The sequence below is a fragment of the Bubalus bubalis genome, chromosome 16 (assembly GCF_019923935.1).
Source record: "Bubalus bubalis isolate 160015118507 breed Murrah chromosome 16, NDDB_SH_1, whole genome shotgun sequence".
Classification (NCBI taxonomy): domain Eukaryota; kingdom Metazoa; phylum Chordata; class Mammalia; order Artiodactyla; family Bovidae; genus Bubalus; species Bubalus bubalis.
Window position 1 is genome coordinate 83,352,652 of NC_059172.1, and position 24,229 is coordinate 83,376,880.

General features: G+C 37.6%; 1 protein-coding gene across 5 annotated transcripts in view; it reads left to right on the forward strand.

Annotated features, from left to right (window-relative positions):
* GRIA4 (glutamate ionotropic receptor AMPA type subunit 4) overlaps nucleotides 1–24,229 on the forward strand; it is a 673,155-nt gene that overhangs the window by 436,404 nt on the left and 212,522 nt on the right. The window lies entirely within an intron of this gene.

Below are 24,229 nucleotides of genomic sequence, written 5' to 3' on the forward strand. Positions count from 1 at the left end.
GTGTTGTTGGAAGAGGGTGGTTGCTATGGCCAATATATTCTCTTTACAAAATCCTGTTAACCTTTGCTCTGCTTCATTTTGTACTCCAAGGCCAAACATGCCTTCCAGGTGTCTGTTGACTTCCTACTTTTGCATTCTAATCCCCTATGATGAAAAGGACATCTTTTCTTTTTTTTCTTTTTTTTTTGGGGGGAGGGGGGTGGCGGGGTGGTGGGTATTAGTTTCAGAAAGTCTTGTAGGTCTTCATAGAACTGGACAACTTCAGCATCTTCAGTATTAGCAGATAGGCCATAGACTTGAGTTACTCTGATGTTGAATAGTTTGCCTTGGAGATGAACCAAGATCTTTTTGAGGTTGCACCCAAGTACTACATTTTGGGCTCTCATTGGCTATGAAGGCCACTCCAATCCTTGTAAGGGATTCTTGCCCAGAGTAGTAGATATAATGATAATCTGAATTAAATTTGTCTGTCCCCATCCATTTTAGTTCACTGATTCCTAAAATATCTATGTTCACTTTTGCTATCTCCTGCCTCACTACATGGAATTTACCTTGATTCGTGGACCTCACATTCCATGTTCCTATGCAATATTGTTCTTTACAGCATTGGACTTTATTTTCACCACCAGATACATCCACAATTGAGCATTGTGCCCACTTCATTCTATGTGAAGCTATTGGTAATTTCCCTCTGCTTTTTCCCAGTAGCCTATTGGACACCTTCTAAGCTAGGGATTCATCTTCTAGTGTCATATCTTTTTGCTTATTCATAGTGTTCATGGGGTTCTTGTGCAAGAATACTGGAGTGGTTTGCCATTCCCTCCTCCAATGGACCACATTTTGTCAGAACACTTCACTACAACCAGCCCATCTTAGGTGGCCCTGCAAGACATGGCTTATAGCTTCATTTCATTACACAAGCCTGTTCACCACAACAAGGCTATAAACCATGAAGGAGAACTTACACTTGGTAACAAGTAATAGTTGCTTTTCATTTAAGATAATAATATATGAAAAATGGGATCATTATACAGTAGAAGAATACTCATCAGAGAAAGATACACCATACTTTTAGCCTTTATTTTTATCTTTCTTGGATCCAAAGCAAAACAGGAGATATAATTGATTAGATTTTTATTCGTATTGTTTTTCAAAAGGATCTAGATTAGGAGGATCTAGATTAGAATCGTGATTTAGATAAATAAACTCTTTCCTCCTTTGAATAAAAGGAATTTATCAAGGTTTTTTCTTATACAAGGGCCATTAAGAATTTTTATAACCTTGCAAAATATCTGATGCTGAGGTCCAAATTAATAAGTGCAATATAAATATTCATATCTGATAATTAAATCTTTGGTAAATAGCATATTCTTTAGATGACTTTCCTCAAGTAGTAATTGCTAAAAATAGCTGGAAATTTATAGCAGGAATCTGAGACAGTGATATACAGGTACGTATACTATTTAAAGTCAGGAGCCCTCTGTTTTAGCCCCTGCCATACCTAGCACTTAGATCTTGGGAAGTCGTTTTTTGAGAATAGCATTCGTTCTTGCAAGAATTTGTACTACATTATCCCTAAAATATCTTTGGGTTGTAAATAGTCAATGAGATCTAAGATTTGCTAGGGGAGAAGGATTGCATTCCCAATTGCAGAGAGAATATATATACCTTATGTAAAAGATATACAGATGGCAAAGACAACATTCTGTTACAAAATACAGAAATCCAATTTATACTCTCTTCTGGACACAAAACCACCCCACCCTACAAAGAGACGAGTTCCAGGGAAAAAGAAAACTTTTTTTGAACTCTAGAGATTTTGAATTTGATTAAAACACTACCAACAAAAAGAAATCTTTTCTTTCCAGATTGTTCTGAAATGGTGCAATCTAAAAAAATTGCTAGAATTAATGAAAAAAATATAAAAAGCAACTGAGGGCCTTCCCTGTTGGTCCAGTGCTTAAGAATCCACCTGCCAATGCAGGCGACATGAGTTCAATCCCTAGCCCAGGAAGATCCCACATGCCACGGAGCAACTAAGCCCATGCACCACAGGTACTGAAGCCCACACATCTAAAGCCAATGCTTTTCAACAAGAGAAGTCACCACAATGAGAAGCCCAGGTACCACAACGAGAGTAGATCCCATGTGCCTCAACTGGAGAAGACCCAAGTACAGCAACAAGGAGCTGGGGGAGCCAAAAATAAATACATGAATAAATGAATAAAAATTTTAAGAAAGCAAACCATGTTTAAAGAAGTTAGCATTATTCAAGGAATTATTGCACATAGACTCTCATTTACCTCTAACTATCTATCTACAAATGGGTATAATTTCACGTATTGTTGTTGTTCAGGCACTCAGTCCTGTCTGACTCTGGGATTCCATGGACTGCAGCATGCCAAGTTTCCTTGTCCTTCACTGTGTCCAGAGTTTGTTCAAACTCATGTCCATTGAGTCAATGAGGCCATCCAACCATCTATCTTCTGTTGCCCCCTTCTTCTCATGCCCTCAGTCTTTCCCAGGAACAAGGTATTTCCCAATGAGTCAGCTCTTCACATCAGATGGCCAAAGTATTGGAGCTTGAGCTTCACCATCAGTCCTTCAAATGAGTATTCAGGGTTTATTTCCTTTAGGATTGACTGGTTTGATCTCCCTGATGTCCAAGGAAATTTCAAGAGTCTTCTCCAGCACCACAGTTCTAAAACATCAGTTCTTTGGTGCTCAGCCTTCTTTATGGTCTGACTCACATCTGTACATTCAGTTCAGTTCAGTTCAGTCATTCAGTAGTGTCCGACTCTTTGCGACCCCATGAATTGCAGCATGCCAGGCCTCCCTGTCCATCACCAACTCTCGGAGTTCACTCAGACTCAATCCATCGAGTCAGTGATGCCATCCAGCCATCTCATCCTCTTTCATCCCCTTCTCCTCCTGCCCCCAATCCCTCCCAGCATCAGAGTCTTTTTTTTTTTTTTAAATTTTATTTTATTTTTAAACTTTACATAACTGTATTAGATTTGCCAAATATCAAAATGAATCCGCCACAGGTTTACATGTGTTCCCCATCCTGAACCCTCCTCCCTCCTCCCTCCCCATTCCATCCCTCTGGGTCGTCCCAGTGCACCAGCCCCAAGCATCTAGTATCGTGCATCGAACCTGGACTGGCAACTCATTTCATACATGATATTTTACATGTTTCAATGCCATTCTCCCAAATCTTCCCACCCTCTCCCTCTCCCACAGAGTCTTTTTCAATGAGTCAACTCTTCGCATGAGGTGGCCAAAGTACTGGAGTTTCAACTTCAGCATCATTCCCTCCAAAGAAATCTTAGGGCTGAACTCCTTCAGAATGGACTGGTTGGATTTCCTTGCAGCCCAAGGGACTCTCAAGAGTCTTCTCCAACACCACAGTTCAAAAGTATCAATTCTTCAGCGCTCAGCTTTTTTCACAGTCCAACTCTCACATCCATACATGACCAGTGGAAAAACCATAGCCTTGACTAGACGGACCTTTGTTGGCAAAGTAATGCTCTGCTTTTCACCATATCTTTGAGTATACAGACTTTTGTTGGTGAAGTAATGTCTCTGCTTTTTAATATGCTCTCTAGTTTTGTCATAGCTTTTCTTCCAAGGAGAAAGTGTATTTTAATTTCATGGCTGCAGTCACTTTCTGCAGTGATTTTGGAGCGCAAAAAATAAAATCTGTCACTATTCTTTCCCCATCTATTTGCCATGAAGTGATGAGACCAGATGCCATAATTTTAGTTTTTTTGAATGTTGAGTTTTAAACCAGTTTTTTCACTCTCCTTTCACCTTCATTAGGAGGCTCTTTAGTTCCTCTTCATTTTCTGCCACTAGGGAAGTGTCATCTCTTTATCTGAGTTTATAGATATTTCTGTGAGCAATCTTGATTCCAGTTTGTGATTCATCCAGTCCAGCATTCCACATGATGTTGTTGTTATTGCTGTTGTTCAGTCACTCAGTCATGTCCAACTATTTGAGACCCCATGGACTGCAGCACACCAGGCTTCCCTTTTCCTTGCTATCTTCCAGAGTTTGTTCAAACTCATGCCCACTGAGGCAATGATGCCATCCAACCATCTCATCCTCTGTCTCGTGATGCACTTTGAATATGTTAAATAAGCAGAGTGACAATATACAGCTTTGACATAATCCATTCCCAATTTGGAGCCAGTCCATTGTTCCATGTCTAGTTCTAACTGTTGTTTCTTGACCTGCATACAGGTTTCTTAGGAGGCAGATAAGGTATTCTGGTATTCCCATCTCCTGAAGAATGGCAAATTTTCTAGTTTGATGTGATCCACACAGTCAAAGGTTTTATCATATTCAATGAAGCAGAAGTAGATGAGTTTCTGGAATTCTCTTACTTTTGCTATCACCCCATGGTTGTTGGCCATTTGATCTCTGGTTCCTCTGCTTTTTCTAAATCCAGCTTGTACATCTGGAAATTTTTGGTTTCACATATGGACTATACTATATTTTCAATAAAAGCACCAAAAGCTTCTTCGAAAAAGACAGTAGTTGATTTCAAGCATTATAAATATCAATATGTTAACAACATATTTGGAATATTTAGTGTTTAACATATAATATAATATATTGCAAACTTTATGTTTTAAAAGCATGTAATGAAGAAATATGTACTATCTTTATGAAGTAATTCATTGGACGCTTTATAATAACTAAACTAATAAAAACAAAATTCACAAATACAATTAATTTGGCAGGGACTTATTGGCTTCTTCAAAATGAACCTTGAAAACCTTGAGTTTCAGTCAAGATGTCAATGGTACACAGACTATCTATAGATTATTGATTTATAAACCAAAGTATTTACATTGATTTACTCACTTATTGCCATATTGCAAATAGTTGATTGAAAAAATGAATAGAATGATCTTACTTTTCATCCTGATTATACAGACTTGGTTCAAATTTGTTACAATAATGAAATAGTATACAATTGTTTCCAAATCCACAATAATTTTAAAGCAAACTTAATCTAATTAAAAATGCAAGTACTATTTGGTTTTATTGTCTTAGTATCTATTCCAATAAATCACATACATTAACCCCTTCATTAGCATGTATAACTTATGAAATAGTCCTATAGGCTTTTGTGACTCCTTCTGGAAGGAAAGAATTTGGACAAGCATATAGATAGATATAAATAGAAATTCAAAAACTTTTTCACCCGAGTGACCTAATTCTATAATTTACTATTTCATGTCCTTACAGAGAGAAAATAGTTGATAGTATGTCCTGAGCAATGCCAAGAATGACATCATTAATCAAACTTTATCACAGGGCAGCATTCACACACTATCATCAAAGAAGACATTTTGTTCATTATTGTAATCTTTTCAGTGAAGGGAAGGTACTTCACTTCTCTGTGAACCTGGAATTAAAGCAGCAAGCATTCCCTAACTTGAATAGAAGGCACAGTGCTCTGTGGATATGTCAATGGTATCTAGGAATGCTTCACAGTCAGGGATACTTCTGTGGCAAAAATTAATTCTTGATAACGGGGTAAAACTAATCCAAACAATAGAATTAAATGTTCACTGTACTATAGACAATATCATAGAGGAGAATAGAATGCGTCCTTTAATATAGGACAGAAGGAAGCTCTACCGATTAATAGCTAAGTAGTTTTGGCCAAGAACTTAACTTCTCCATCTACAGTTTTCTTTATACAAAGTGAAAACAATAAAACTAACACCATGTGCACAAAGCAATTAATATTCCAGTTGAGCTATTTCAAATCCTGAAAGATGATGTTGTGAAAGTGCTGCACTCAGTATGCCAGCAAATTCGGAAAACTCAGCAGTGGCCACAGCACTGGAAAAGGTCAGATTTCATTCAAATCCCAAAGAAAGGCAATGCCAAAGAATGCTCAAACTACTGCATAATTGCACTCATCTCACATGCTAGTAAAGTAATGCTCAAAATTCTCCAAGCCAGGCTTCAGAAATATGTTAACCGTGAACTTCCAGATGTTCAAGCTGGTTTTAGAAGAAGCAGAGGAACCAGAGACCAAATTGCCAACATCTTCGGGATCATCAAAAAAGCAAGAGAATTCCAGAAAAACATCTATTTCTGCTTTATTGACTATGCCAAAGCCTTTGACTTTGTGGATCACGATAAACTGTGGGAAACTCTGAAAGATATGGGAATACCAGACCACCTGACCTGCCTCTTGAGAAATTTGTATGCAAGTCAGAAAGCAACAGTTAGAACTGGACATGGAACCACAGACTGGTTCCAAATAGGAAAAGGAGTATGTCAAGGCTGTCTAGCGTCACCCTGCTTATTTAACTTCTATGCAGAGTACATCATGAGAAACGCTGGGCTGGAAGAAGCACAAGCTGGAATCAAGATTGCCAGAAGAAATATCAATAACCTCAGATATGCAGATGACACCACCCTTATGGCAGAAAGGGAAGAGGAACTAAAAAGCCTCTTGATGAAGGTGAAACAGGAGAGTGAAAAAGTTGGCTTAAAACTCAACATGCAGAAAGTGAAGATCATGGCATCTGGTCCCATCACTTCATGGGAAATAGATGGGGAAACAGTGGAAACAGTGTCAGACTTTATTTTTGGGGGCTCCAAAATCACTGCAGATGGTGACTGCAGCCATGAAATTAAAAGATGCTTACTCCTTGGAATAAAAGTTATGACCAGCCTAGATAGCATATTGAAAAGCAGAGACATTACTTTGCCAACAAAGGTCTGTCTAGTCAAGGCTATGGTTTTTCCAGTGGTCATGTATGGATGTGAGAGTTGGACTGTGAAGAAAGCTGAGCGCTGAAGAATTGATGCTTCTGAACTGTGGTGTTGGGGAAGACTCTTGAGAATCCCTTGGACTGCAAAGAGATCCAACCAGTCCATTCTGAAGGAGATCAGCCCTGGGATTTCTTTGGAAGGAATGATGCTAAAGCTGAAACTCCAGTACTTTGGCCACCTCATGCGAAGAGTTGACTCATTGGAAAAGACTCTGATGCTGGGAGGGATTGGGGGCAGGAGGAGAAGGGGACGACAGAGGATGAGATGTTTGGATGGCATCACTGACTCGATGGACTGAGTCTGAGTGAACTCTGGGAGTTGGTGATGGACAGGGAGGCCTGGCGTGCTGCAATTCATGGTGTTGCAAAGAGTCGGACATGACTGTGCGACTGAACTGATCTATAGATTTGGCAGACCATCAGTGATCATCAGTTATTTTATTATTATCTTTCTATTATTTGCCTTGATCAAGTAAGGGAGAGGTTATATAAAAAGGTAGAATTTTTACCCTTCCATTCAGTTCAATCTAACTCATACTGATCTTATTCTTTCCTGAGTGTGGGGGAAAAAAAAAAAAAAAAAAAAAAAAAAAAAACCTAGAGAAACAAAAATGAATAGTAATTCATGCTCAAAGAAAACTAGATAGGTAAGCTAGATATTGCAATTATTGTAATTCAACATCCTTGAAATCAATAACTGTGACTCGCTGCATACTTAGTACTTTCAAAAGTAGCATATAGTCCTTTCTTGATTAAAAAAATATATATTTCAGTGAGACATGAGGTATAATTATTATACAGAAAAGTTTGGAAAGCAAAAGCACAATTCAATATAATAATGTTAAAGATGTCTTCTCAAATGATCTAAAGCTAAAGCTTAAAGTAGGATTATAAATTGCAACTGAGGATAAAGAATACAGATTTCTTAGCATGAGGCACTGCCATTGCAATGCATTAAGACAAGAGGGAACCTGGTTTATTCAGCACACTATCAGTCTGTAGTATGACTTGAGTGGTGCATACCTAAAAAAAGAGTGGTTTGGAAAGATAAGCACCCTTCTCACACTTCTGACTTCATCCTCAGTCACTTCTGTCCTGTTTTTCCTTCATTTTTCCTCATATCACTTACCACTTCCTGTCATTATACTATAAATGTATTTGTTTATTGTCTGGTTCAGCCACTGGAGGGTAAACTTCGTGAAGGTAGGCACATTTTACTATTTTTCTTATTTGTATATCTGCAGTCCCTAGAGCAATTGCCTGACATATAGTAGACACTCAATAAATATTCTTTGAATGGAAAATGAAAGCATAATAGGGACTTGCTTATGAAAGACCTTAAATATATTATTTAGAAAGAAATATCAGGATTGACTTGATATACGTGTAGAGAACAGTTGACAAGTCTGAGACTATTACCTAAGTTTCTGACTAAAGTGAGTGAGTAAATGGCTAATAACTCATTAGTTAAAGAATAAGAGTTAAGGTTTTGTTTTCTTTCATTTTTGAGATGGACTATGGTGTTGTCATATATTATGATTCTCCCAGAGTTGTAGAGAAGAATCCCCTCACCTATCAAAAATTTACAAAGTATTTCCCTCAGATGTACAACAGCATTCTAAATTCACTCTACCATAAGTAATGAAGCTGGCAATAGCACCCCACTCCAGTACTCTTGCCTGGAAAATCCCCTGGACAGAGGAGCCTGGTACGCTGCAGTCCATGGGGTTGCTAAGAGTCGGAAATGACTGAGGGACTTCACTTTCACTTTTCACTTTCATGCATTGGAGAAGGAGATGGCAACCCAATCCGGTATTCTTGCCTGGAGAATCCCAGGGATGGGGGAGCCTGGTGGGCTGCCACCCATGGGGTCGCACAAAGTCAGACACGACTGAAGTGACTTAGCAGGAGTAGCAGCAGCATAGAGCAAACTACTATAACTAATAAAATCTTACATTTTGAGCTTCATCACATAGAAGTCAAAGTGGACAATTAAGGAATTCAAATAACCTGCCACAGAACTGTATATTTGAAATGGGAAACACAATTTTTGCAGTTGAAATTAACTGAGTCTATCCCTGAACCTGGCATGCTGTGCAAGAAATCACTCTTTATTTAGATGATAAACTCAGCATAATTTCCCTACTTAATAAATTTAATAGTGAGTAATCAAATGTACTCATTCTCATTGTCACTGACATGAGTTTACAATTACTTCTTGGAGTTGAGCTTGCCTCAGTGGGATATAAAAATTAGAGTAATCATATGGTGAATACTTAATTCATCTTGTGTGTCTCTACTAAAGACAGAAATTGTCTCACTAACTATATTCAAATCCTTTCCCCAGAAACACCGCAGAAAATTATGTATTGCTATGCTGATGGACAGGGAGGCCTGGCGTGCTGCGATTCATGGGGTCGCAAAGAGTCAGACACGACTGAGCGACTGATCTGATCTGATCTGATTCCTTTTCTCAAGAAATGACAAAAGCAAAATTTTCAAATCAACAAAAATGAATTGTTTTGGCTTTGTGCCTAAAATATAGATCAAATCAATATTGTTTACAGTACACAGTTTGAAATTTGAATACAGTTAACTGATATTTAATATGTTGTGAAACACTTCTGTGTGTTTCATTGCTAATGATGTTTTCATGACTAGTTAATGAGATATATATATCAAACTTCAACTTAGGATATAAGAAATTAATTGATCTTTTAAGAACCAGAATTCTATGTAGAGGATTGGCTATGTTGCATCCTCAACCAAAAAATGACCTTTCAGAGTTAGCTGAGGATTTTCTTTTTTATAAACCAAAAGTATGCCTGTTTCTATCATTTACAGTATAGTTTTCTAAAATGAATTTCACACTTCCTTTAACTCTAAGCTTTTTGAGACTTATTTTAGCTTTTATTAATGATTCAAGAAAGCTGCCATGAAGACTGATCATGAAAACTCGAGCAATTTCCAGGGATAACCTAAGGACTTTCTGAGGTGTAAAGAGCTCTTAGTTCAGACAGCTTGTGACCTCCCTCTGCCCCAGATTGGGAGTTTTTGCACTGTCACATTTTTAGGGCCTCACTAATTTATATATTAAGTCATTTTCATGTCACTATAATTCCACTGAAAATTATTTACTATAGATTCAGAAATTATCTCTAGATTGAACCATAAGACATTTGCTGAAATTTGGTTACTTTAGACTAACAGTAATGTCAGTTTCATTTGACGCCACCTGATATAATGAAAAATATCCTGGATCTTACATAGTTAAGTACAAAATGACAGAAAACGTATTGGACTTAGGGGCTTCCCAGGTGGAACTAGTGGTAAAGAACCTGCCTGCCAATGCACGAGATATAAGAGATGTTGGTTCAATCCCTTGGATTGGAGAGAGCATACCAAGGCAAAAGACTGAGATAGAGTACCACCCATCAGGTTACTGCAACTGCAAAGAGGCAAGTTTATTAGTGATATCTGAGAGTGAGGGTTGATGAGGTCAGAGATGTGGCAGAGTACCATATAAAGAGTCAATTGGAAGCTTTAGAACTGTGAGTAACATGATCTGACTTGCTTGCTATGAAGAGTTGGAAGAAGGCAAAGGCAGAGCATGGGAACTTGTAAGGACATAACTGTAATAATCCAAATGAGAGGAGATACTTTTTTGACAGTGGATACAGAAAGAAATGGTCAGATTCTTGACATATTTTAAAGATAGCACTGACAGAATATGTTACATCATGAAATGTGTTTGTGAAAGAGAAGAGTTGATGATGACTTGTTTAAAGGCCTTCACAACACAGCTTCAACCTTCCTTTCTAATTTTATCACCTGCTCTCCTATTCACTAAAAGTGCAGTGAAAAATTCCCTAGATGGAAAATAGAAGGCTTAAGTTCAAACTGTATCTCTGCCACTTTATTAGTGTAATGATTTGATATAAATCAAATAATTATCTTTATTGCTGTTTCTTCACTTACAAGGCAGAGATAATAATACTAACTGGTCAATATCAAAATCAGATTGATTATATTCTTTGTAGCCAAAGATGGGGAAGTTGTATACAGTCAGCAAAAACAAGACCTGGGGCTGCCTTGGGCTCAGACCATCATCAGTGCCTCATAGCAAAATTCAGGCTTAAACTAAGAAAGCAGGGAAAGTCACTAGGCCCATCAGGTATGACTTAAATCAAATCCCCTGTGAATACAGTGGAGGTGACAAATAGATTCAAGGGATTAGATCTAGTAAACAAAGTACCTGAAGAACTATGGACAGAGGTACATAATATTGTATAGGAGGCAGTGACCAAAACCATCCCAAAGAAAAAGAAAGGCAAAAAGGCAAAGTAGTTGTTTAAGGAAGCTTTTCAAAAAGCTGAAGAAAGAAAAGAAGTGAAAAGCAAGTACACCCAACTAAATTAAGGAGACAAGAAGGCCTTCTTCAATGAACAGTGCAAAGAAATAGAGGATAACAACAGAAAGAGTAAGACTAGAGATCTCTTCAACAATATTGGAAATATTGAAGGAACATTTCATCCAAAGATGGGCACAGTAAAGGACAGAAACAGTAAAGACCTAATAGAAGCATAAGAAATCAAGAAGATATTTTAAAAATACACAGAAGAACTGTATGAAAAAGACCTTAATCTCAATGACCCAGATAACCACGGTTGTGTTGTCTCTCACCCAGAGCCAGACATTCTGCAATATGAAGTCAAGTAAGGCTTAGGAAGCACTGCTGCCAATAAAGCTAGTGGAGGTAATGGAATCCCCACAGAGTTATTTAAAATCCTAAAAGATATGCTATTAAAGTGCTGCATTCATTATGTCAGCAAATTTGTAAAACTCTGCAGTGGCCACAGAATTGGAAAAAATCAATCCTCATCCCAATTCCCAAGAAGGACAGTACTAAAAAAATATGCAAACCACTGGACAATTGCACTTATCTCCTATGCTAGTAAGGTTATGCTCAAAATCCTCCAAGCTAGGCTTCAGCATTACATGAATGAAGAATTACTAGATGTTCAAGCTGAGTTTAGAAAAGGAAGAGGAACCAGAGGTCAAATTTCCAACATTCACTAGATCATAGAGAAAACAAGGGAATTCCACAAACACATCTACCTCTCTTCCACTGGGTCTTCCCTGGTGGCTCAGAGGGTAAAGCATCTGCCTGCAATGCAGGAGACCCGGGTTCAACCCCTGGGTTGGGAAGATCCCCTAAAGTAGGAAATGGCAACTCACTCTGGTACTCTTACTGGAAAAATCCCATGAATGAAGAAGCCTGGTAGGCTACAGACAATGGGGTCGCAAAGAGTCCGACAGGACTGAGTGACTTCACTTTCACTTTCTCTTTCATTGACTATGCTGTATGGACCATAACCACGGTGTAAAACTCTTAAAGAGATGGGACTACCAGACCATCTTACCTGTCTCCTGAGAAATCTGTATGCATGTCAAGAAGCAACAATTAGAACCCTGTATGGAACAACTGATTGGTTGAGGATTGAGAAAGGCATAAGAAAAGACTGTCTATTATCACCCTGTTTATTTAACTTATACACAGGACACATTATCTGAAATGCCAGGTTGAATGAATTAAAAGCTGGAATCAAGATGGTCAGGAGAAATATCAACAACCTCAGATATGTGGAGGATACCACCCTAATGGTAGAATATGAAGAGGAACTAAAGAGCCTCTTGATGAGGGTGAAGGAGAAAAGTGAAAAAGCTGGCTTAAAACTTAATATTAAAAAAAAACTAAGATCATGGCATCCAGTTCCATCACTTCATGCTAAATAGAAGGGGGAAAGGTGGAAATAGTGACAGATTTCCTCTTATTGGGCTCTAAAATCACTGTGGATGTAGCCATGAATTAGAAGATGATTGCTCCTTGGCAGGAAAGTCTGTATAGTCAAGGCTTTGATCTTTCCAGTAGTCATGTATGGATGGATATGAGAGCTGGACAATAAAGATGGCACAGCACCAAATAATTGATGCTTTTGAACTGTGATGCTGAAGAAGACTCCTGAGAGTCCCTTGGAAAGCAAGAAGAGCAAACCAGTCAATCCTAAAGGAAATCAACCATGAATATTCTTTGGAAGGACAGGTGCTGAAGCTGAAACTCCAATACTTTGGCCAACTGATTCTGGAAAAGATTGAAGGCAGAAGAATAGGGTGACAGAGGATGAGGTGATTGGATGTCATCACTGATTCAATGGACATCAACTTGATAAAGCTTCAGGAGATGGGGAGCGACAGGGAAGCCTGGTGTGCTGCAGTCCATGGACTTGTGAAGAGTTAGACATAACTTGGAGACTGAACAACAACAATAAAACCTACTTCACAGGGCTTTTATGGGATCCAATTGTATTGTAAAATGATAATAAAACAGAAAACTAGTCTATTGAATATTGATAATTTATTAAACATTCTTTAAGTTTCTTGCCTCTCTGTCTTTGCCTTATGCTGTAGTAGTTCATTTTTCTTCACCATCTCCACCCATTAAATCCTGTCCTCCAAGAATCAAACCATAGTACAGGTCATTCTCTTTGCAGTGAAGTCCTCTCTGAGGGGCTTTATTACTCCTTTCAATTCAACACTCTGCTTTCCGAAAGTGTTAGTGTATAACTTTAACATGCAAGATTAAGTCTTAAGTAGTTTAAATGCTTAATATGAGAAAAACATTATTCAGGTAACTTTTAATTCATAAATTTATATTATAATCTCATTATGAAGACAATCATTGCATTTTATGCAAATTTGAATTGCAAACTTTATATATTGTGATATTAAAAATAGGTAAAATCAGAATTTTGAATTTTTATAGTATGCTGTAAATATAGATAAAATCTCAACTTAGCAAATTATGCTAGATATTTATTTTTTAGAAAGTTAATCTGTAGTTAGATTTTTAAATTATGCAATTTGCAAGAATGTTTTTCTAGCATAAAGAGAGATTTCATTATATTATAAAAAGATACTGATAAATATCCCTAGTGCTGAGGAAGTAAAAATGATAGAGATAAACCTTAACAACTACCCAATTATTCTTAGGGAATATTCAAAATCTACAGAGATTGTGTCTAGAAAAATTGATGTTAATAGTAAGAGAGAAAAATGGGTTGCTTAAATCTTTGGCTGATTAAGGATGTGACTGTAAACACCATATCATTAGAAGTTATTTGACATCTGAAATCAATTAGAAAAATACTTGCATCTTCAGAAGATTAAAAAGACCTAGGAGTTTCTTCCAAAAACAAATAAAATTACTACCAGTAGAACAGATTTTCATTATGCTCAAATATCCCTTCTCATTATTTCTTATGTTACACAATAACCAAGTTGATTTACTCTTCCACTTTAATCTGAACCTACTCGTCTTATTACCTCTTAGCTGAATTACTTCATTTTGGACCCCAGACTGGTTTTCCCATTTTTGTGTTACCTCCATTGTATTCTTCACACCTTAGTTAAACGATCCCTCTAAAATACATTCAATTTTGTTCATCTCTCTTTTTTCAGGAATTTATTTATTTATTTATTTATTTTCACTACACTGGGTCTTTGTTGCTGCATGTGGGCTACATGCTAGTTGCAGTGTGTGGCTTTTCTTTTTTTTTAATTTTCAAAATTTTAGTATTGGAGTATAATTTCTTTACAATGTTGTGTTTCTGTTAGTTAAAGCTCCTCCCATGTTCTGTTCTATTATTTTCTTTTTTTAATTAATTTATTTTTTATTGAAAGATAATTGCTTTACAGAATTTTACTGTTTTCTGTCAAACCTCCACATGAATCAGCCATAGGTATACATATACCCCCTTCCTTTTGAACCTCCCTCCCATCTCCCTCCCCATTCCACCTCTCTAAGTTGACACAGAGTCCCTGCTTCAGTTTCCTGAGCCATATAGCAAATTCCCATTGGTTATCTATTTTACATATGGTAATATAAGTTTCCATGTTACTCTTTCCAAACATCTCACCCTCTTCTCCCCTCTCCCTATGTCCATAAGTCTATTCTCTATGTCTGTTTCTCCATTGTTGCCCTGTAAATAAATTCTTCAGTAAAATTCTTCTAGATTTTGTATATATGTGCTAGAATACAATATTTATTTTTCTCTTTTTGACTCATTTCACTCTGTATAAATGGTTCTAGGTTCATCAACCTCATTAGAACTGACTCAAATGTGTTCCTTTTTATGGCTGAGTAATATTTTATTGTGTATATACGCCACAGCTTCTTTATTCATTCATCTGTCAATGGACATCTAGGTTGCTTCCATGTTCTAGCTATTGTAAATAGTGCTGCAATGAAAACTGGGATACATGTGTCTCTTTCGATTTTAGTGTCCTCAGGGTATATGCCTAGGAGTGAGAATGCTGGGTCATATGGTGGTTTTATAATTAGTTTTTAAGGAATCTCCATACTGTTTTTCATAGTTGCTGTACCAATTTACATTCCCACCAACAGTGAAAGACTGTTCCCTTTTCTCCACACTCTTTCCAGCATTTATTGTTCGTAGACATTTTGGTGAGGGCCATTCTGACCAGTGTGAGATGATATCTCATTGTAGCTTTGATTTGCGCTTCTATAATAATGAGCAGGGGACAGGAATCAACACCATCCCCAAGAAAGAAATGCAAAAGAGCAAAGTGTCTAAGGAGGCCTTACAAATAACTGTGAAAAGAAGAGAAGTGAAAAGCAAAGAAGAAAAGGAAAGATATACCCATTTGAATTCAGAGTTTCAAAGAATAGCAAGGAGAGATAAGAAAGCCTTCCTCAGTGATCAATGCAAAGAAATAGAGGAAAACAATAGAATGAGAAAGACTAGAGATCTCTTCAAGAAAATTAGAGAAACCAAGGGACTATTTCATGCAAAATGGGCTCAATAAAGGAAAGAAATGGTATAGTCTTAACAGAAGCAGAAGATATTAAGAAGAGGTGGCAAGAATACACAGAAGAACTATACCAAAAAGATCTTCATGACCCAGATAATCATGATGGTGTGATTACTCACAATCACCTAGAGTTAGACATCCTGGAATGTGAAGTCAAATGGGCCTTAGAAAGCATCACTACGAACAAAGCTAGTGGAGATGATGGAATTCCAGTTGAGCTATTTCAAATCCTAAAAGATGACGCTGTGAAAGGGCTGCATTCAATATGTCAGCAAATTTGGAAAATGCAGCAGTGGCCACAGGACTGGAAAAGGTCAGTTTTCATTACAACACCAAAGAAAGGCAATGCCATAAACTGCTTAAACTACCACACAATTGCACTCATCTCACAAGCTAGCAAAGTAATGCTCAAAATTCTCCAAGCCAGGCTTCAGCAATACGTGAGCCGTGAACTTCAAAATGTTTAAGCTGGTTTTAGAAAAGGCAGAGGAACCAGAGATCAAATTGCCAACATCTGCTGGATCATTGAAAAAGCAAGAGAGTTCCAGAAAAACATCTATTTCTGCTTTATTGACTATGCCAAAGCCTTTGACTGTGTGGATCACAATAAACTGTGGAAAATTCTGAAAGAGATGGGAATACCAGATCACTTGATCTGCCTCTTGAGAAACCTATATGCAGGTCAGGAAGCAAGAGTTAGAACTGGACATGGAACCACAGACTGGTTCCAAATAGGGAAAGGAGTACATCAAGGCTGTCTATTGTCACCCTGCTTATTTAACTTCTATGCAGAGTACATCATGAGAAACGCTGGGCTGGATGAAGCACAAGCTGGAATCAAGATTGCTGGGAGAAATCTCAATAACCTCAGATATGCAGATGACACCACACTTATGGCAGAAAGTGAAAAATAACCAAAGAACCTCTTGATGAAGGTGAAACAGGAGAGTGAAAAAGTTGGCTTAAACCTCAACATTCAGAAAACTAAGATCATGGCATCCCATCATATCATGGCAAATAAATGGGAAAACAGTGGCTGACTTTATTTTGGGGGACTCCAAAATCCTTGCAGATGATGATTGCAGCCATGAAATTAAAGGACACTTACTCCTTGGAAGGAATGTTATGACCAACCTAGACAGCATATTAAAAAGCAGAGACATTACTTTGCCAACAAAGTTCCATCTAGTTGAGGCTATGGTTTTTCCAGTGGTCATGTATGGATGTGAGAGTTGGACTATAAAGAAAACTGAAAGCTGAAGAATTGATATTTTTGAACTGTGGTGCTGGAGAAGGCTCTTGAGAGTCCCTTGGGCTGCAAGGAGATCCAACCAGTCCATCCTAAAGGATATCAGTCCTGAGTGTTCATTGGAAGGACTGATGCTGAAGCTGAAACTCCAATACTTTGGCCACTTCATGCGAAAAGCTGACTCATTTGAAAAGATCCTGATGCTGTGAAAGATTGAGGGCAGGAGGAGAAGGGGATGACAGAGGATGAGATGGTTGGATGACATCACTGACTCAATGCACATGGGTTTGGGTGGACTCCGGGAGTTTGTGATGGACAGGGAGGCCTGGCGTGCTGCAGTTCATGGGATCATAAAGAGTCGGACACCACTGAGCAACTGAACTGAACTGAAGAATGAGTGATGCTGAGCATCTTTTTATGTGGTTGTTAGCCATCTGTATATCTGCTTTGGCAAAATGTCTGTTTAGGTGTTTTTCTCACTTTTTAATTGGCTTTTTTTTTTTTTTTTCTGGTATTGAGTTGTATGAGCTGCTTGTATATTTTGGAAATTAATCCTTTATCAGTTGTTTTAGTTGTTATTATTTTCTTCCATTATGTGGGTTTTCTTTTCACCTTGCTTATAGTTTCCTTTGCTGTGTGAAAGCCTTTAAGTTTAATCAGGTCCCACTTGCTTACTTTCATTTTTATTTCCATTACTCTAGGAGTTGGGTCATAGAAGATCTTGCTTTGATTTATGTCATCGAGTGTTCTGCCTTGTTTTCCTCTAAGAGTTTTATAGTTTCTGGTCTTCCAATTTGGTCTTTAATCCATTTTGAGTTTATCTTTGTGTATGGTGTTAGGAAGTGTTCTAATTTCATTCTTTTGCATGTAGCTGTCCAGTTTTCCCCAGAGAAGGCAATGGCAACCCACTCCAGTACTCTTGCCTGGATAATCCCCTGGACGGAGGAGCCTGGTACCTCGTACGCTGCAGTCCATGGGGTTTCTAGGAGGCAGACACAACTTAGCGACTACACTTTGACTTTTCACTTTCATGCATTGGAGAAGGAAATGGCAACCCACTCCAGTGTTCTTGCCTGGAGAATCCCAGGGATGGGTGAGCCTGGTGGGCTGCCGTCTATGGGGTCGCACAGAGTCGGACACGACTGAAGAAGCGACTTAGCAGCAGCAGTCCAGTTTCCCAGCACCATTTATTGAAAAGGCTGTTTTCACCCCTTTGTATATTCTTGCCTCCTTTGTCACAAATACGGTACCCATAGGAGCATGGGTTGATCTCTGGGCTTTCTATCTTGTTCCATTTGTCTATATTTCTGTTTTTGTGCCAGTATCATACTGTCTTGATGAATGTAGCTTTGTAGTATAACCTGAAGTTAGAAAGCTTGATTCCTCCAGCTCCATTCCTCTTTCTCAAGACTGTGTTGGTTATTCAGGGTCTATCTATATGGCCTTTACTATGTTGAGGTAGATTCCTTCTATGCCCATTTTTGGAAGAGTTTTAATCATAGATAGGTTCTGAATTTTGCCAAAGGCTTTTTCTGCATCTGTTGAAATGATCATATGGTTTTTATCTTTCAGTTTGTTAATCTGGTCTATCATATTGTTTGATTTCCATATATTGAAGAATCCTTGCATCTCTAGAATAAATCCAACTTGATCATGGTGTATGAGCTTTTTGATGTGTTGCTGAATTCTGTTTGCTAAAATTTTTTTTAGGATTTTTGCATCTATGTTCAACAGTGATATTAGCATGTAGTTTTCATTTTTTGTGTTGTCTTTCTCTGGTTTTGGTATCAGGATGATGGTGGCCTCATAGAATGAATTTGGAAATGTTCCTTCCTCTGCAACTTTTTGAAAGAGTTTTAGAAGGATAGGCACAAGCTCTTTTCTAAATGTTTGATAGAATTCTCCTGTGAAGCCATCTGGTCCTGGGCTTTTGTTTTTAGGGAGATTTTTTTATCACAATTCTTTTATCACAATTTCAATGCTCATAATTGGGTTGTTTATAGTTTCTATTTCTTCCTGGTTCAGTCTTGAAAGATTGAACTTTTCTAAGAATCTGTCCATATCTTCCAGGTTATCTATTTTATTGCCATATACATCTGAAATCAATTACATGTGTTCCCCACCCTGAACCCTCCTCCCTCCTCCCTCCCTATACCATCCCTCTGGGTCGTCCCAGTGCACTAGCCCCAAGCATCCAGTATCGTGCATCGAACCTGGACTGGCAACTCGCTTCATACATGATATTTTACATGTTTCAATGCCATTCTCCCAAATCTTCCCACCCTCTCCCTCTCCCACAGAGTCCATAAGACTGTTCTATACATCAGTGTCTCTTTTGCTGTCTTGTACACAGGGTTATTGTTACCATCTAATTTTGCTTATTTGATTCTTCTTTCTTTTATTCTTGATGAGTCTGGCTAAGGGTTTATCAATTTTGTTTATCTTATCAAAGAACCAGCTTTTAGTTTTATTAATCTTTACTATTGTTTCTTTCATTTTTCATTTATTTCTGTTCAGATCTTTATGATTTCTTTTCTTCTACTAATTTTGGTTCTTCTCCTCCTCCTCCTCCTCCTCCTCCTCCTCCTTCTTCTTCCAGTTGCTTTGGGTGTAAAGTTAGGTTTTCTAGTCGATGTTTTTCTTGTTTCTTTAGGTAGGATTGTATTGCTATAAACTTCCCTCTTAGAACTGCTTTTGCTGCATCCCATAGGTTTTGAGTTGTTGTGTTCTCAATGTCATTTGTTTCTAGAGATGTTTTATTTCTTCAGTAACCTGTTGGTTATTTAGAAATGTGTGTTTGTCTTTCTTACAGTTTTATTCTTGTAATTGATATCTAGTCTCATAGTGTTGTGGTCAGAGAAGATGCTTGATATTTCAATTTTCTTAAATTTACTAATTTGTAACTCAAGATGTGGTCTATCCTGGAGAATGTTCCATGTGCACTTGAAAAGATGTATTCTTCTGCATTTGAATGGAATGTCCTGAAGATATCAATGAGATCCAGCTCATCCAATGTATCATTTAATACTTGTGTTTCCTTATTAATTTTCTGTTTTGTTGATCTGTGCATTGATGTGAGTGGGGTGTTAAAATCTCCTACTATTATTGTGCTTTTGTCAATTTCTCCTTTTATGTCTTTTAGTGTTTTTCTTATGTATTGTGGTGTTCCTATGTTGGATGCATAGATATTTACAATTTTTATGGCTTCCTCTTGGATTGATCCCCTGATCATTATGTAGTGTCCTTCCTTATCTCTTGTAATCTTCTTTATTTTAAGGTTTATTTTGTCTGATATGAGGATTGGTACTCCAGCTTTCTTTTGGTTCCCATTTGCATGAAATATATTTTTCCATCCTCTCACTTTCAGTCTATATGTGTCTTGAAGTCTGAAGTGGGTTTCTTGTAGACAGCATATATATGGGTCTTGTTTTTTGTATCCATTCAGCCAGTCTGTGTCTTTTGGTTGGAGCATTTATTTCATTTACATTTAAGGTAATTATTGATATATATGTTCCTATTGCCATTTTCTAATTGTTTGGGGTTGATTTTGTAGATCTTTTATCCTCTGTTGTATTTCTTGACTATAGAAGTCCACTTAACATTTGTTGTAAAGCTGGTTTCATGGCACTGAATTCCTTTTGCTTGTCTGAAAAGCTGTTTATTTCTCCATCAATTTTGAATGAGATCCTTGCCTGGTACAGTAATCTTGGTTGTATATTTTTTCCTTTCAGTTCTTTAAATATATCCTGCCATTCCCATCTGGCCTGCAGAGTTTCTGCTGAAAGATCAGCTGTTAAGCTTATGGGGTTTTCCTTGTTTGTTACTTTTTCCTCCCCCTGTTGCTTTTCATATTCTTTCTTGGTGTTTAGTCTTTGTTAGTTTGATTAGTATGTGTCTTGGAGTGTTTCTCCTTGGGTTTATCCTATATGGTACTCTTTATGCCTCTTGGACTTGATTGGCTATCTCTTTTTCTATGTTGGAGAAATTTTCAAATATAATCTCTTCAAAAATTTTCTCATACCCTTTCTTTCTTCTGGGACCCCTATAATTCTAAGGTTGGTGCAGTTTGATATGGTCCTGGAGGTCTCTGAGACTGTCTTCAGCTCTTTTGATTCTTTTTAATTTATTCTGCTCTTCAGTAGTTATTTCCACCATTTTATCTTCCAGTTCCTTGAATCGTTCTTCTGCTTCAGATATTCTACTGTTGATTCCTTCTAGAGTATTTTTAATTTCAGTAATTGTGTTATTTGTCTCTGTATGCTTATTCTTTAATTCTCTAGGTCTTTGTTGATTTTTGGATTTTCTCCATTTAGTTTTCATGGTTTTTTATGATCTTTGCTATCATTATTCTAAATTCTTTCTCAGGTAATATTCCTATTTACTCTTAATTTATTTGGACTTCTGGTGTTTCTAGTTTGTTCCTTCATTTGTGCAGTATTTCCTTGCCTTTTCTTTTCTTTTCTTTAAAGTTATTGTGCTTGAGGTCTCCTTTTCTCAGGCTTCAAGGAAAGTTGAGTCCTTTTCTTGAAGAAGGTTGAATTCTTTCTTTCTTTTGGTTTTTGCCCTCCTAAGGTTGGTCCAGTGGTTTGTGTGAGCTTCATATAGGGTGAAATTTGTGCTGAGTTTTTGTTTGTTTGTTTGTTTTTCCCCTGAAGGGCAAGACTGAGTGAGGTGGTACTCCTGTCTGATGATGATTGGGTTTGTATTTTTGCTTTGTTTGCTGTTTAGATGAGGTATCCTGCGTGGGGTGCTACTGGTGGTTGGGTGGTGCCAGGTCTTGTATTCAAATGGTTTCGTTTTTTGTGAGTTCTCGCTATCTAATACTCCCTAGGGTTAGTTCTCTGGTAGTCTAGGGTCTTGGAGTCAGTGCTCCAACTCCAAAGGTTCAGGGTTTGATCTCTGGTCAGGAATGAAGATTCCACAAGTGGTTTGTTATGGCATTAAGGGAGAATAAAACAAATACCCAAAAATGAGAAACCAAAGTTGAACCCCAGACCAATGGAAGTTACAAAATCATGAAAATAATAATTAAAATAGTGGAATATACACATATACATATACACCCATGAGCAAAGTGAGAACAGTCGAACAAAAATAAAGTACAGTAGATTGATCTGCTGAACAAAGGAAATCAAAAGTTATATTTACCAGTTAAGGATAAAACTAACTTAAGCACAAACTGGAAAACAGAACTAAAGCAAGGTGCCAAGTGGGGAATACAGCAATGAAAACAAAACTAACAAATATGTTGAGAGGAAAGGAAAGAAAGAAAGAATAGATATGCAAAGTTAAATGGAGCTAGATAAAGAAGATTTATAAACATTAAAGATTAATTGCAAGAAGAAAAGAACAGTAAGAAAGGCAACCAAGGAATAAATGTAGAAAAAAAAATATAATAGGTTTAAAAAAATTAAAATTGTAAAAAAGAGAAAAAAAAATGGAAGAAGAAAGAAAAAAGTGGGGGAGGGGGAGGAAAACTCTACAGAACAGTAAAAGCCCAATGTAGAGGCAGAGGTTTATAACAACAATAGAAAATGTGACTAAATATACACATATACATATACACCCATAAGCAAAATCAACACAGTCCAACAAAAATTAAGTAGAATAGATTGACCCAGAAAACAAAACTAAAAATTATATTGATCAGAACAAAACTAATTAAAGCACAAACTGGGAAACAAAACTAAATCAAGGTACTAATTGGAGAAAAAAAACAATGAAAATAACACTAACAAATATTTTGAAAGGAAAGTAGAGAAAGAAAAGAAAGAAAGAATATAAATGCAAAGTTAAATAAAGGTTGATAAAGAAGATTTAAAATCACTGCAGATGGTGACTGCAGCCATGAAATTAAAAGACTCTTACTCCTAGGAAGGAACGTTATGACCAACCTAGACAGCATATAAAAAGCAGAGACATTACTTTGCCAACAAAGATCCATCTAGTTGAGGCTATGGTTTTTCCAGTAGTCATATATGGATGTGAGAGTTGGACTATAAAGAAAACTGAGCACCAAAGAATTGATGCTTTTGAACTGTGGTGTTGAAGAAGACTCTTGAGAGTCCCTTGGACTGCAAGGAGATCCAACCAGTCCATCCTAAAGGAGATCAGTCCTGAGTGTTCATTGGAAGGACTGATGTTGAAGTTGAAACTCCAATACTTTGGCCACCTGATGTGAAGAGCTGACTCATTTGAAAAGACTCTGATGCCGGGAAAGATTGAGGGCAGGAGGAGAAGAGGACGACAGAGGATGAGATGGTTGGATGGCATCACTGACTCAATGGAGATGAATTTCAGTAAACTCTGGGAGTTAATGATGGGTGAGAGGCCTGGCTTGGTGTGGTCCATGGGGTCCTAAAGAGTTGGACACGACTAAGCGACTGAACTGAACTGATATACATTAAAGGGGAAAAGAATAGTAGGAAAAGGAAACAAAGGAATAAATGTAGAAATAACAACAATAGGTTTAATAAATTAAAAAAGAAAAAAAGAGGAAAACTCCACAAAACTGCAAAAACCCAATATAGAGGCAGAGATTTATGACAACAATAAAAAATGTAACTGAGGAAAACAAGAAGGCTCAAAAGCTTAATTGTATTTCTTAGTTCCAATAAAATTAACTACAATAGAGGAGGAAAACAAGAAGGAAAAAAAAATCCAAAGAATCTACAGAAGAATTCAAAAAATAAGAATAATGAATGTTTTTCTTGAGTCACTGTTGTGACTCAAGAAAGTGACTCCTAGTCCCTTTCCAGCGCTAGGAATCACAGTTCACCTTAGTCCCTAGGATGCCCTCCAATGCTGTGCTGTGGGGGCAGCTCAGACTCTAATCTGTTCCTACTCCTGTGTGTTCTTTCCTCTAATGTCCACAGTTATCAAAGCTAGTGCGTTTTCATTTATGGGAGCTCTTGATTGCCTTTTATATATTCCATAGACAGAGTCTGCCTAGTAGATTGTGTCCATTTAATCTGCAGCTTGTACCACTAGTCGGAAGGTTTAGGGTATTCTTCCTTAGCCACACCACTCCTGGGTTTCAATTGTGGTTTTATTTCTACCTCTGCATGTGGGTCATCCACTGGGGTTTAGCTCTTCAGGCTGCCCTGAAGGGTTTGTGTTTGCTCCTGTGAGGGCCAGGTGTGGAGGTGGTGCAGCTGCTTGGGTCGCAGGGGTTCTGGCAGCACAGGTATTCAGGGGGATTGGCAGCTAGGGTAGTAGGAAATATAGTGCTCTAGAAGGATATGGCAACCAGTATTGGTCAATACACTCCAGTATTCTTGCC